This window comes from Henckelia pumila, chromosome 3, assembly GCF_033568475.1.
Source record: "Henckelia pumila isolate YLH828 chromosome 3, ASM3356847v2, whole genome shotgun sequence".
Classification (NCBI taxonomy): domain Eukaryota; kingdom Viridiplantae; phylum Streptophyta; class Magnoliopsida; order Lamiales; family Gesneriaceae; genus Henckelia; species Henckelia pumila.
Window position 1 is genome coordinate 204,315,971 of NC_133122.1, and position 18,101 is coordinate 204,334,071.

The following is an 18,101-nucleotide window of genomic DNA, read 5'->3' on the forward strand; positions in this document are numbered from 1 at the left end:
TTACACTACAATAACATTATAGTATAACTAAAATAACACTAGAATTACACTATAGTATAACTAAAATTACACTGGATTTACACTATAGTATAACTAAAATAACACTAGAATTACAATATAGTATAACTAAAATTACACTAGGATTACACTATAGTATAACTAAATTTACACTACAATAACACTATAGTAGAACTAAATTAACACTAGCATTACACTATAGTATAATTAAAATTACACTAGGTTTACACTATAGTATAACTAAATTTACACTACAATAACACTATAGTATAAATAAAATAACACTAGCATTAGACTATAGTATAACCAAAATAACACTAGCATTAGACTATAGTATAACGAAATTTACACTACAATAACACTATAGTATAACTAAAATAACACTAGAATTACAATATAATAAAACTAAAATTACACTAGGATTACACTATAGTATATAACTAGAATAACACTAGCATTACACTATAGTATAACTAAAATAACACTAGAATTACACTATAATAAAAATAAAATTACACTAGGATTATACTATAGTATAACTAAAATAACACTAGCATTACACTATAGTATAACTAAAATTACACTAGGTTTACACTATAGTATAACTAAATTTACACTACAATAACACTATAGTATAACAAAATAACACTAGCATTAGACTATAGTATAACTAAAATAACACTAGAATTAGACTATAGTATAACCAAAATAACACTAGCATTAGACTATAATATAACTAAATTTACACTACAATAACACTATAGTATAACTAAAATAACACTAGAATTACAATATAATAAAACTAAAATTACACTAGGATTACACTATAGTATATAACTAAAATAACACTAGCATTACACTATAGTATAACTAAAATTACACTAGATTTACACTATAGTATAACAAAATTTACACTACAATAACACTATAGTATAACTAAAATAACACTAGCATTACACTGTAGTATAACTAAAATTACACTAGATTTACACTATAGTATAACTAAATTTACACTACAATAACACTATAGTATAACTAAAATAACACTAGCATTACATTATAGTATAACTAAAATTACACTTGGATTAACTATAGTATAACTAAATTTACACTACAATAACACTATAGTATAACTGAAATAACACTAGGATTACACTATAGTATAACTAAAATTACACTAGGTTTACACTATAGTGTAACTAAATTTACACTACAATAACACTATAGTATAACTAAAATAACACTAGAATTACACTATAGTATAACTAAAATTACACTAGGATTACAAAATAGTATAACTAAAATAACACTAGCATTACACTATAGTATAACTAAATTTACACTACAATAACACTATAGTATAACTAAAATAACACTAGAATTACACTATAGTATAACTAAAATTACACTAGGATTACACTATAGTATAATTAAATTTACACTACAATAACACTATAGTATAAATGAAATAACACTAGAATTACACTATAGTATAACTAAAATTACACTAGGTTTACACTATAGTATAACTAAATTTACACTACAATAACACAATAGTATAACTAAAATAACACTAGAATTATACTATAATAAAACTAAAATTACACTAGGATTATACTATAGTATATAACTAAAATAATACTAGCATTACACTATAGTATAACTAAAATTACACTAGATTTACACTATAGTATAACTAAATTTACACTACAATAACACTATAGTATAACAAAAATAACACTAGCATTACACTATAGTATAACTAAAATTACACTAGATTTACACTATAGTATAACTAAATTTACACTACAATAACACTATAGTATAACTAAAATAACACTAGCATTACATTATAGTATAACTAAAATTACCCTTGGATTAACTATAGTATAACTAAATTTACACTACAATAACACTATAGTATAACTGAAATAACACTATAGTATAACTAAAATTACACTAGGTTTAGATTATAGTGCAACTAAATTTACACTACAATAACACTATAGTATAACTAAAATAACACTAGAATTACACTATAGTATAACTAAAATAACACTAGCATTACACTATAGTATAACTAAATTTACACTACAATAACACTATAGTATAAATAAAATAACACTAGAATTACACTATAGTATAACTAAAATTACACTAGGATTACAAAATAGTATAACTAAAATAACACAATCATTACACTATAGTATAACTAAATTTACGCTACAATAACACTATAGTATAACTAAAATAACACTAGAATTACACTATAGTATAACTAAAATTACACTAGGATTACACTATAGTATAACTAAATTTACACTACAATAACACTATAGTATAACTAAAATAACACTAGCATTACACTATAGTATAACTAAAATTACACTAGGTTTACACTATAGTATAACTAAATTTACACTACAATAACAGTATAGTATAACTAAAATAACCCTAGAATTACACTATAGTATAACTAAAATTACATTAGGATTACACTATAGTATAACTAAATTTACACTACAATAACACTATAGTATAACTAAAATAACACTAGCATTACACTGTAGTATAACTAAAATTACACTAGGTTTACACTATAGTATAACTAAATTTACACTACAATAACACTATAGTATAACAAAAATTACACTAGTATTACACTATATTTTAACTTAAATTACACTAGGTTTACACTATAGTATAACTAAATTTACACTACAATAACAGTATAGTATAACTAAAATAACCCTAGAATTACACTATAGTATAACTAAAATTACATTAGGATTACACTATAGTATAACTAAATTTACACTACCATAACACTATAGTATAACTAAAATAACACTAGCATTACACTGTAGTATAACTAAAATTACACTAGGTTTACACTATAGTAGAACTAAATTTACACTACAATAACACTATAGTATAACTAAAATAACACTAGTATTACACTATATTTTAACTTAAATTACACTAGGTTTACACTATAGTATAACTAAATTTACACTACAATAACACTATAGTATAACTAAAATAACACTAGCATTACACTATAGTATAACTAAAATAACACTAGCATTAGACTATAGTATAACTAAAATTACACTAGGATTACATTATAGTATAACTAAATTTACACTACAATAACACTATAGTATAACTAAAATAACACTAGAATTACACTATAATAAAACTGTAATTACATTAGGATTACACTATAGTATATAACTAAAATAACACTAGCATTACACTATAGTAAAACTAAAATTACACTAGATTTACAATATAGTATAACAAAATTTACACTACAATAACACTATAGTATAACTAAAATAACACTAGCATTACACTATAGTATAACTAAAATTACATTAGATTTATACTATAGTATAACTAAAATAACACTAGAATTACACTATAGTATAACTAAAATTACACTAGGATTACACTATAGTATAACTAAATTTACACTACAATAACACTATAGTATAACTAAAATAACACTAGCATTACACTATAGTATAACTAAAATTACACTAGGTTTACACTATAGTATAACTAAATTTACACTACAATAACACTATAGTATAACTAAAATAACACTAGAATTACACTATAGTATAACTAAAATAACACTAGGATTAAACTATAGTATAACTAAATTTACACTACAATAACACTATAGTATAACTAAAATAACACTAGAATTACACTATAATAAAACTAAAATTACACTAGGATTACACTATAGTATATAACTAAAATAAAACTAGCATTACACTATAGTATAAATAAAATTACACTAGATTTACAATATAGTATAACAAAATTTACACTACAATAACACTATAGTATAACTAAAATAACACTAGAATTATACTATAGTATAAATAAAATTACACTAGATTTACACTATAGTATAACTAAAATAACACTAGAATTACAATATAGTATAACTAAAATTACACTAGGATTACACTATAGTATAACTAAATTTACACTACAATAACACTATAGTATAACTAAAATAACACTATCATTACACTATAGTATAACTAAAATTACACTAGGTTTACACTATAGTATAACTAAATTTACACTACAATAACACTATAGTATAACTAAAATAACACTAGCATTAGACTATAGTATAACTAAAATAACACTAGAATTAGACTATAGTATAACCAAAATAACACTAGCATTAGACTATAGTATAACTAAATTTACACTACAATAACACTATAGTATAACTAAAATAACACTAGAATTACAATATAATAAAAATAAAATTACACTAGGATTACACTATAGTATATAACTAAAATAACACTAACATTACACTATAGTATAACTAAAATTACACTAGATTTACATTATAGTATAACAAAATTTACACTACAATAACACTATAGTATAACTAAAATAACACTAGCATTACACTATAGTATAACTAAAATTACACTAGATTTACACTATAGTATAACAAAATTTACACTACAATAACACTATAGTATAACTAAAATAACACTAGCATTACACTGTAGTATAACTAAAATTACACTAGATTTACACTATAGTATAACTAAATTTACACTACAATAACACTATAGTATAACTAAAATAACACTAGAATTATATTATAGTATAACTAAAATTACACTAGGATTACAAAATAGTATAACTAAAATAACACTAGCATTACACTATAGTATAACTAAATTTACACTACAATAACACTATAGTATAACTAAAATAACACTAGAATTACACTATAGTATAACTAAAATTACACTAGGATTACACTATAGTATAATTAAATTTACACTACAATAACACTATAGTATAACTAAAATAACACTAGAATTACACTATAGTATAACTAAAATTACACTAGGTTTACACTATAGTATAACTAAATTTACACTACAATAACACAATAGTATAACTAAAATAACACTAGAATTACACTATAATAAAACTAAAATTACACTAGGATTATACTATAGTATATAACTAAAATAACACTAGCATTACACTATAGTATAACTAAAATTACATTAGATTTACACTATAGTATAACAAAATTTACACTACAATAACACTATAGTATAACAAAAATAACACTAGCATTACACTATAGTATAACTAAAATTACACTAGATTTACACTATAGTATAACTAAATTTACACTACAATAACACTATAGTATAAATAAAATAACACTAGAATTATATTATAGTATAACTAAAATTACACTAGAATTACACTATAGTATAACTAAAATAACACTAGAATTACAATATAGTATAACTAAAATTACACTAGGATTACACTATAGTATAACTAAATTTACACTACAATAACACTATAGTATAACTAAAATAACACTATCATTACACTATAGTATAACTAAAATTACACAAGGTTTACACTATAGTATAACTAAATTTACACTACAATAACACTATAGTATAACTAAAATAACACTAGCATTAGACTATAGTATAACTAAAATAACACTAGAATTAGACTATAGTATAACCAAAATAACACTAGCATTAGACTATAGTATAACTAAATTTACACTACAATAACACTATAGTATAACTAAAATAACACTAGAATTACAATATAATAAAACTAAAATTACACTAGGATTACACTATAGTATATAACTAAAATAACACTAACATTACACTATAGTATAACTAAAATTACACTAGATTTACACTATAGTATAACAAAATTTACACTACAATAACACTATAGTATAACTAAAATAACACTAGCATTACACTATAGTATAACTAAAATTACACTAGATTTACACTATAGTATAACAAAATTTACACTATAATAACACTATAGTATAACTAAAATAACACTAGCATTACACTGTAGTATAAATAAAATTACACTAGATTTACACTATAGTATAACTAAATTTACACTACAATAACATTATAGTATAACTGAAATAACACTAGAATTACATTATAGTATAACTAAAATTACACTTGGATTAACTATAGTATAACTAAATTTACACTACAATAACACTATAGTATAACTGAAATAACACTAGGATTACACTATAGTATAACTAAAATTACACTAGGTTTACACTATAGTGTAACTAAATTTACACTACAATAACACTATAGTATAACTAAAATAACACTAGAATTATATTATAGTATAACTAAAATTACACTAGGATTACAAAATAGTATAACTAAAATAACACTAGCATTACACTATAGTATAACTAAATTTACACTACAATAACACTATAGTATAACTAAAATAACACTAGAATTACACTATAGTATAACTAAAATTACACTAGGATTACACTATAGTATAATTAAATTTACACTACAATAACACTATAGTATAACTAAAATAACACTAGAATTACACTATAGTATAACTAAAATTACACTAGGTTTACACTATAGTATAACTAAATTTACACTAAAATAACACAATAGTATAACTAAAATAACACTAGAATTACACTATAATAAAACTAAAATTACACTAGGATTATACAATAGTATATAACTAAAATAACACTAGCATTACACTATAGTATAACTAAAATTACATTAGATTTACACTATAGTATAACAAAATTTACACTATAATAACACTATAGTATAACAAAAATAACACTAGCATTACACTATAGTATAACTAAAATTACACTAGGTTTACACTATAGTATAACTAAATTTACACTACAATAACACAATAGTATAACTAAAATAACACTAGAATTACACTATAATAAAACTAAAATTACACTAGGATTATACTATAGTATATAACTAAAATAACACTAGCATTACACTATAGTATAACTAAAATAACACTAGCATTAGACTATAGTATAACTAAAATTACACTAGGATTACATTATAGTATAACTAAAATTACACTAGGATTATACTATAGTATAATTAAATTTACACTACAATAACACTATAGTATAACTAAAATAACACTAGAATTACACTATAGTATAACTAAAATTACACTAGGTTTACACTATAGTATAACTAAATTTACACTACAATAACACAATAGTATAACTAAAATAACACTAGAATTACACTATAATAAAACTAAAATTACACTAGGATTATACTATAGTATATAACTAAAATAACACTAGCATTACACTATAGTATAACTAAAATTACATTAGATTTACACTATAGTATAACAAAATTTACACTACAATAACACTATAGTATAACAAAAATAACACTAGCATTACACTATAGTATAACTAAAATTACACTAGATTTACACTATAGTATAACTAAATTTACACTACAATAACACTATAGTATAACTAAAATAACACTAGCATTACATTATAGTATAACTAAAATTACCCTTGGATTAACTATAGTATAACTAAATTTACACTACAATAACACTATAGTATAACTGAAATAACACTATAGTATAACTAAAATTACACTAGGTTTAGATTATAGTGCAACTAAATTTACACTACAATAACACTATAGTATAACTAAAATAACACTATAGTATAACTTAAATAACACTAGAATTACACTATAGTATAACTAAATTTACACTACAATAACACTATAGTATAACTAAAATAACACTAGAATTACACTATAGTATAACTAAAATTACACTAGGATTACACTATAGTATAACTAAATTTACACTACAATAACTATTACATCACCCGGTAAAAATCTTATAACAAAACGGTAAAAATTTCAAAAATTTACAAAGCAGTAAATCAGGCAATTGAATTTCAAATATAGATCATGCTCATATGCAATTGATCAAATCATCGAATTATCAAATCAAGTAATGCATAATCATGCAATACAATTCATGCATGTGACTCAATATACCCCGCTCAGCTTCTATCTCAGTCCAAGAACTTACGCTCTGATACCACCTGTTTACCTCAGAAATGTGACGACCCGAGTTCTAATCTCTCATTTAATCAAATGTCCAATATTAGACAAGAAACAATGTCTAAAAAAAGAGTTAAAAAAATTTTTTTTTTTTTTAAATGGATTGCCCTGCGCACGCGCGGGCATCACCCCTCGCGCGCGCGCCGGCCAATGAGACCGAGGTCTCAAGAGCTGGCTCGCGCGCGCGAGAGTACTTGCTCGCCCGTGCGCCAGCCACTGCACCAGAAAAAAATGCTCAGCTGCTGTCAAAAATAGTTCTTCAAGTATTTCCATCCAAGATCAACTCAAACAAGGATTTATTCATGATCTAATCCATAGCAACATCTAACATGCATTCTAACATGCTATACAATGGATACCATTAGATCATAACAAGCCTTACAATCATAATAATCAAGACTTTCCAAACTATGCAAGACACAATGCTATATAACAAGATCAAGATACTTCATGATGTTTTAAGGATTTACATCAAATCTCAAATCCTATAAACATCAACAAGACAACATCTAGATCATTTACAAGTCTTGATACAAGTATCTAAAACATGATTATGTTCAAGGCTCAAATATACATCATGACAGCTCATACAACTTCTAACTCGGATCATCACGCTATGTTCAACTCATCCCTTGTTTGGTAAGCACGCCTTTGCCCGGTTCTACTCCCTCCTATTGCAATGACACATACAACAAAACAATAGCCGGATAACTCCGGTGAGAAATAGATTTCCCAGTAAAAGAAACTAAACATGCATAACAACATATATCAAGATCATGATATAAAAGTAATACAATGCATGTTTAAAAACAAGGTTCATCTCTTATCGAATTCTATCGTTTCATCGGTTGGGATCCCGAGAAGTAGATATCATAACTAATCCACCGACTCTCCCGATCGAGGTGGGGCTACTTATCTCACTTCTCTAGACTTTGAAGCCATTATATATGTAAATCAGACGCTAGGCTAAAACAACCACCCAGGCCATACATATACAATTCCTCAAATCGTCTATTTGAACGTTTCCGTTCATTTCAAAATCAAGGAATAAGTCTTTCAAGATGAATTCAATATATATCATCATCAAGGCATTCATTATATCAAGAACTTATTCAACAACTCAAAGTAAAGCACATAAGAGCAAATAAACAAGCAAGTATGTGATTTAGGGGAACTCGATACAAACCATCTCGAGTTGTAATCCCAATCAATTAGTAGTCCACTTTTACCTTCGTATATTGTCTGTTCTGAATTCTTCAAATCTGAATTTCAACCTCAAAACATTCACATCAATCTTCGTTCAATTCATTCTTTTTAGAATCGAGCCAAAATCATTAACACATCTTCAATCAAATTCATTTCAACCTCAAGCGAACCTCCTCGGTTCACAATTCGACCTCTTGAGTTGATTGAGCTCGTAGCACGTCTGAAATATAAAGATTGCATCTAACAAAATCAGTATACAATTCCAAGATCATTAGCTCAATCATAGACTATCAGTATGGTTTCAAAACATAACCAAGCATCGTAGCGATTGACAATCGGGAATCGTTACGGTATCGAATTCATTTCTAATTTCAATTCCATTCATACGGCTTTTCATATCCGTTCATTGTCATGTAACTCTTCAAACCAACAGCTATTATCATAAACATATCAAAGAACATCTCATCTCAAATATCAGCTATCACACTTGTCTCAAAACACGAATCGACGGCTTAGCGATTAAAAATCGGTAACCGATGACATATCGAAACCATTTTCAACTATTCCAACAAATTGTATATCTTCAATCAGCTATATAATCCCATCATAATCATCATACCAGCAAAATCATAGTCTATATAACTGAAAACATCTGCTGGAAATCAAAGCAAATACAAACAATAGTCATTCGTCAATTCGGTTTCGAATATAAACAAGACAACACGTCAAGAACAAGATCATATGCTCATGTACTGATCTCTGCCAATTTCGTTCTACAAAACATACTTAAAGTACTCAGAAACTTACATCAAATCTAAGTACTCGTCGCAAGGATTCCAAAACATCTTTCGGAATCGAAATCGGACGAACGGATCAAAAGTTACGGCGATTTGAAACAATCGAATTCAAAAGACAAAAGAAGAGGTTTCGACCTCTGTTCTCAAATTCCTAATTCTATTCTGAACATAACACGTTTCATTCTGATAATTATGCTTAAAATCAGATAGCTATTGCATAAATTGCAATTTAGTCCCTGAAGTCTTCAGTAATTGCAATTCAGTCCTCGGCCGTCGTTTTAATTCAATTTCAATCCAAAATAATTTAAGAATATTAGAATTTAAATCAAAACTCTAAATATTCCCAAATTAAATATACTCGGATTAAAATTAAATAAATTCGAATTAATTAAATAATCCGGCCTTTTGCACTTTAGCCCTTGCAACGTCGATAATTGCAAATCACTCCCTGATCAGGTTAAATCTTCAAAATTGATCTTCGTTAATTCCCGAAACATGGAATTTAATCTTAAATCCCATAAATATTCAAATCGAATATTTATTCTTTTAATTTAAGAATTCTCGGAATTTAATTCTCAAAATCCGTAAATTTTCAAATTAAATATTTTCAGCTCGGAAATTAAATCTATCATTTTCATAACTTCTCAAATCAATATTAGCCCATAATATGGAATTTAAGTCTCAAATCCCATAATTAATAATTCAATATTTTCGGGTCTTACAATTCCTCCCCTCTAAGAAATGATTTCGTCCTCGAAATCGTAGTCAAGTCAACTATCAAGTCTGATAGACTGAATGATTATCTGAAGTTATTCTCACTTCAATCATCAGTTGTACTCAAATACTGAAAAGAATTCTCTCTGAGTTGTTTCTATTCTAAATCAAGAATCTGTCGAATATTCGACTTACCTCAGAATCTTTTCATTAGTCCTCTTGTCTAAATCAAGTACATAGAAGGAATCTATCAATACTTCATTACTTTAGATACATGAAACAATTCAGAATCATTGTATCAAGTTGAAAAGAATAAATCTTTCCCAACATCAATTTCATCTGATATCTTATTCAATGAAATTCAATATTCAACTTCATATTCTGAATCTGTAGATTAAATTCTGCTTTTTCTCTATTCTGAATTGAATGATGTTTCAAGAATAACTTTGTCGCTTAACTAATCCGTTTCAGCTTCCAAAGTTATATCTATCATTCAATTACTAATTCTGGTTCTTCTTTTCCGTTTTCATTTCATACAGATTCATCGTCAAATTCGTTGTGTATTTCGAATCAACTCTGATCGGATATTGACAAATCATGTCTGATCTGATGTCATATACCTCGGTAATATCATTACAACACAAGAAATCGGAGTTCTTTTCATCATATTATCATATCATTATATCTCAAAATCGGCTCAATAGCTATTACAGGAATTATAATCCTCAAGTGGCAACATATCAAATCAAATAATACCGAATCAGGTATTAAAGTGTATTAAAGTTCTGAGAATATCCTCAATATTTGGAAAATCGACTCAGATAATCCATCAATCGAAATCAATTCTCAGAACATCAGTCAATCAGTCGATGCCACATTCTATCAAATCAATCTAAAGTCTTCATTCTGACAATAGATTTTAATCATTCCTGTACTTTCATCATATCTCTCTCTTCTTCACAGATCGGAATAGATAGCTGTTCGTCACATCTCATACAGAGTATTCTGCCAAATTCTGATTAGTCTATTCGGACTATCAATTAATCAGAGTATAATATGTTGTAGTCACAGATTTCAAAGTATTCAGAACTGTGGATAATCGGTATCATATCAGATAAAAATTCATTCTCACAAATTAGATTCATCATCTCTGACTATTCTTCCCATTCAAGGATAATATATTGTACCTTTTCCTCAAAAAGTACTCAAAGTCTTCGGATCTTCTGTATTACAATGTAATAGTAAACCCAATGTTTCAATCTAAAACATTATTTCCTGGCTTACTGTTCATTTTGCAATGAATCTAATCACAATTCAATGATTTATTCATACAGACAGATCATCGTATACAGTAATGTTCATGAATCAGTTCATAACTACCACCTGTTTACCTCATCTATACTGTTTCATCACGGTAGTTGTTACAAAATATTCTTTCAAATTATAATCTTGGTTCAATGTTTGGAGTTTCCAAACTAATATTGAACTCATCTGATCAACGATTTTCAACTTCATCAGAAATTCTCTGTACATTTAACTTCACAAACGTAATAATTCTGTTACTTCTATTTGCTTTATCAAAAGATAAAACAATTATCAAATGAATGTCGAATTCATTGTTGTGCAATTCTTCAAATTCGGATATCTCTTTTCGGAAATATCAGGCACAATCAAATAATCAATCATAATATAATTCATTCATTCGGATCTGAGGCTTCAATTCATATCTCAATCTGGCATTCTGTACTGAATTCTAATCACTTCAGTTTACTTCCTGTGTTGCTTTCATTTTCTGAACAATTCTGCCTTACTTCCAATTGAAAAAAATCATTCTGATTGGTGTTATATTCATCTGAATATTCAAATCAGAATACACAGAAATCTGAAATCAATTCATCGGATGCCTATTTCATTCCTTATTCCTATCTCCAAATACCGACAAATCATATCATCTAACCCAAAAATCATGGATCATATTCAAATTCGTCTATCAGTTACGAGCCACTATCTTAAAATACGCTGAAATATCATCAAAGGATCAATAATTCTCAAAATCAAAAGAAATAAATCAAGATTGAGAAAATCCCTCAATCAAAGTCATCCAAAATCAAATCTTCTGGATAACAAACTCTGCAAAGTGAAAACAACTCACTTGCATCACATAACTCAGAATGAGTAAATGAACACAGGCTCTAAACGAAAGCAATGTGCCATGAGAGCCAATCAATATTAAATCATTCAAGAATTATATCTCCAGTTGATGTAATCGATTCAGCATAATCAAAGAAAAGACTCATTTGTAACTGATTTTCATATCATCGTATATCTTCAAAACCTCAAGATTAATATCCAATTCATAATCTCATCAAGTCGGTAATTCATAAATTCTTCAATTATTCAATTCAATATTGAATTCCAGTTCACAACTTAAACTAAAGTCAAAAATCTTACTGAAACATATCTGTAATCTCTATTCAATAGCGTACTTATCAATGCTAATTTAGATCTTGAACATATCTCGTGCATTGAATATACTGATTTCGGAATATTTCTGTAATCAAACATCATATAGCAAACCGAAATCATAGAATCTTAATTCGAGATTCTATATCATATCATCATATTCATATGCATATCATGTTCCTGTTGATCTAATTTTATCGCTTCTTATCATCATACTGATTGGTTAAATCACAAAATCCAGTGATTCAATAATCTGAAACTATCACTAATCAGTACTTAGGTATATTCTCATAATCTATCATGCATCGCAAACGCATAATTCTCCTATGAACAATATCATGTTCAGTTTCAGTTCATCGAAGCAATAGTTCTATTCTTCAGTTCAATTCACAAAATCTCTTTTCTGATACAGAGGTAATCATATAATAAGCTTTCCGCTATCATGTATCTATTGCACCTACAACATAAACAGGTTACCTGTAAATCTCATTCTCAGGTGCAATGTTATTCTAATCCTCTGTATACTTTTGATATTTATTCATTGAATAAATTTTAGCACATCTGTCTGACTTGTCCTTACACTACTTGTACGGATATCTTCCTCCACAAAAAGTGTAATAATTTCTAATATACTCTGCATTCAAAATCAGACTAATCCATCTCGATTCGCTAGAGTTAAAGATTTATTTTCATATCATGCACTTCATATCTGTTCTGGAATAAAACTTGTAGATAAAGTTGTGAGTATCTCACATACTCTTTCATATCTACAATTTCATTCTCCTAACTCATCACTCAGCTTCAATTCTCCTAGACAAGGCTATGTCTTTAAAAAAAATGTTTCAATCGTCAACATTTATCAGATAAAATCTGCGGATTCAAGCCATTAAATAATTCACTCAATCTTGAGCTTTTCATCATCTACAATTCAAAGAATTGTAATAGACTTGAAAATTCTAATAAGGCATTCCTCAAATTCAAAAGATTCAACTTCTACAGGGTATATTTTTCTTTCTTATCATTTCTATCTGTTGTGGCAAAGAACTATAAACAAAATTATGTTCTAAGCACTTACCAACAATCAACATACCTCTGCCTTCTTATCATTTCTTTATCAAAATCCACCAGCTGGTTGCTAGGTTTCGAAGTTGGTATTCAATCAATCTGATCCGATATTCATCTGAATCTTTCCGGTATTTGAACAACTGATAAAGTTCTTCAAACCAACTGTTACCTACAACATCATCTATTCATTTACTGATATTCTGTTCTGTTCCATCAGAGATAACTTCATTCAGCTGAGTAATACCGTTCTGTTCTGTTCAATCTGACCATAACATTCTATTCAGTCTGGCCATATGATTCTGTCAGTCTGGGGTGCTTACGTCACCCAAAGAACACTGTTCTATTCAATTATGGGTGCTTACATCACCCGGTAAAAATCTTATAACAAAACGGTAAAAATTTCAAAAATTTACAAATCAGTAAATCAGGCAATTGAATTTCAAATATAGATCATGCTCATATGCAATTGATCAAATCATCGAATTATCAAATCAAGTAATGCATAATCATGCAATACAATTCATGCATGTGACTCAATCTACCCCGCTCAGCTTCTATCTCAGTCCAAGAACTTACGCTCTGATACCACCTGTTGTGACGACCCGAGTTCTAATCTCTCATTTAATCAAATGTCCAATATTAGACAAGAAACAATGTCTAAACAAAAGAGTTAAAATTTTTTTTTTTTTTAAATGGATTGCCCTGCGCACGCGCGGGCATCACCCCTCGCGCGCGCGCCGGCCAATGAGACCGAGGTCTCAAGAGCTGGCTCGCGCGCACGAGAGTACTTGCTCGCCCGTGCGCCAGCCACTGCACCAGAAACAAATGCTCAGCTGCTGTCAAAAATAGTTCTTCAAGTATTTCCATCCAAGATCAACTCAAACAAGGATTTATTCATGATCTAATCCATAGCAACATCTAACATGCATTCTAACATGCTATACAATGGATACCATTAGATCATAACAAGCCTTACAATCATAATAATCAAGACTTTCCAAACTATGCAAGACACAATGCTATATAACAAGATCAAGATACTTCATGATGTTTTAAGGATTTACATCAAATCTCAAATCCTATAAACATCAACAAGACAACATCTAGATCATTTACAAGTCTTGATACAAGTATCTAAAACATGATTATGTTCAAGGCTCAAATATACATCATGACAGCTCATACAACTTCTAACTCGGATCATCACGCTATGTTCAACTCATCCCTTGTTTGGTAAGCACGCCTTTGCCCGGTTCTACTCCCTCCTATTGCAATGACACATACAACAAAACAATAGCCGGATAACTCCGGTGAGAAATAGATTTCCCAGTAAAAGAAACTAAACATGCATAACAACATATATCAAGATCATGATATAAAAGTAATACAATGCATGTTTAAAAACAAGGTTCATCTCTTATCGAATTCTATCGTTTCATCGGTTGGGATCCCGAGAAGTAGATATCATAACTAATCCACCGACTCTCCCGATCGAGGTGGGGCTACTTATCTCACTTCTCTAGACTTTGAAGCCATTATATATGTAAATCAGACGCTATGCTAAAAACAACCACCCAGGCCATACATATACAATTCCTCAAATCGTCTATTTGAACGTTTCCGTTCATTTCAAAATCAAGGAATAAGTCTTTCAAGATGAATGCAATATATATCATCATCAAGGCATTCATTATATCAAGAACTTATTCAACAACTCAAAGTAAAGCACATAAGAGCAAATAAACAAGCAAGTATGTGATTTAGGGGAACTCGATACAAACCATCTCGAGTTGTAATCCCAATCAATTAGTAGTCCACTTTTACCTTCGTATATTGTCTGTTCTGAATTCTTCAAATCTGAATTTCAACCTCAAAACATTCACATCAATCTTCGTTCAATTCATTCTTTTTAGAATCGAGCCAAAATCATTAACACATCTTCAATCAAATTCATTTCAACCTCAAGCGAACTTCCTTTGTTCACAATTCGACCTCTTGAGTTGATTGAGCTCGTAGCACATCTGAAATATAAAGATTGCATCTAACAAAATCAGTATACAATCCCAAGATCATTAGCTCAATCATAGACTATCAGTATGGTTTCAAAACATAACCAAGCATCGTAGCGATTGACAATCGGGAATCGTTACGGTATCGAATTCATTTCTAATTTCAATTCCATTCATACGGCTTTTCATATCCGTTCATTGTCATGTAACTCTTCAAACCAACAGCTATTATCATAAACATATCAAAGAACATCTCATCTCAAATATCATCTATCACACTTGTCTCAAAACACGAATCGACGGCTTAGCGATTAAAAATCGGTAACCGATGACATATCGAAACCATTTTCAACTATTCCAACAAATTGTATATCTTCAATCAGCTATATAATCCCATCATAATCATCATACCAGCAAAATCATAGTCTATATAACTGAAAACATCTGCTGGAAATCAAAGCAAATACAAACAATAGTCATTCGTCAATTCGGTTTCGAATATAAACAAGACAACACGTCAAGAACAAGATCATATGCTCATGTACTGATCTCTGCCAATTTCGTTCTACAAAACATACTTAAAGTACTCAGAAACTTACATCAAATCTAAGTACTCGTCGCAAGGATTCCAGAACATCTTTCGGAATCGAAATCGGACGAACGGATCAAAAGTTACGGCGATTTGAAACAATCGAATTCAAAAGACAAAAGAAGAGGTTTCGACCTCTGTTCTCAAATTCCTAATTCTATTCTGAACATAACACGTTTCATTCTGATAATTATGCTTAAAATCAGATAGCTATTGCATAAATTGCAATTTAGTCCCTGAAGTCTTCAGTAATTGCAATTCAGTCCTCGACCGTCGTTTTAATTCAATTTCAATCCAAAATAATTTAAGAATATTAGAATTTAAATCAAAACTCTAAATATTCCCAAATTAAATATACTCGGATTAAAATTAAATAAATTCGAAAAAATTAAATAATTCGGCCTTTTGCACTTTAGCCCTTGCAACGTCGATAATTGCAAATCACTCCCTGATCAGGTTAAATCTTCAAAATTGATCTTCGTTAATTCCCGAAACATGGAATTTAATCTTAAATCCCATAAATATTCAAATCGAATATTTATTCTTTTAATTTAAGAATTCTCGGAATTTAATTCTCAAAATCCGTAAATTTTCAAATTAAATATTTTCAGCTCGGAAATTAAATCTATCATTTTCATAACTTCTCAAATCAATATTAGCCCATAATATGGAATTTAAGTCTCAAATCCCATAATTAATAATTCAATATTTTCGGGTCTTACAATTACTATAGTATAACTAAAATAACACTAGCATTATACTGTAGTATAACTAAAATTACACTAGGATTACACTATAGTATAACTAAATTTAAACTACAATAACACTATAGTATAACTAAAATAACACTATCATTACACTATAGTATAACTAAAATTACACAAGGTTTACACTATAGTATAACTAAATTTACACTACAATAACACTATAGTATAACTAAAATAACACTAGCATTAGACTATAGTATAACTAAAATAACACTAGAATTAGACTATAGTATAACCAAAATAACACTAGCATTAGACTATAGTATAACTAAATTTACACTACAATAACACTATACTATAACTAAAATAACACTAGAATTACAATATAATAAAACTAAAATTACACTAGGATTACACTATAGTATATAACTAAAATAACACTAACATTACACTATAGTATAACTAAAATTACACTAGATTTACACTATAGTATAACAAATTTACACTACAATAACACTATAGTATATCTAAAGCAATAACACTAG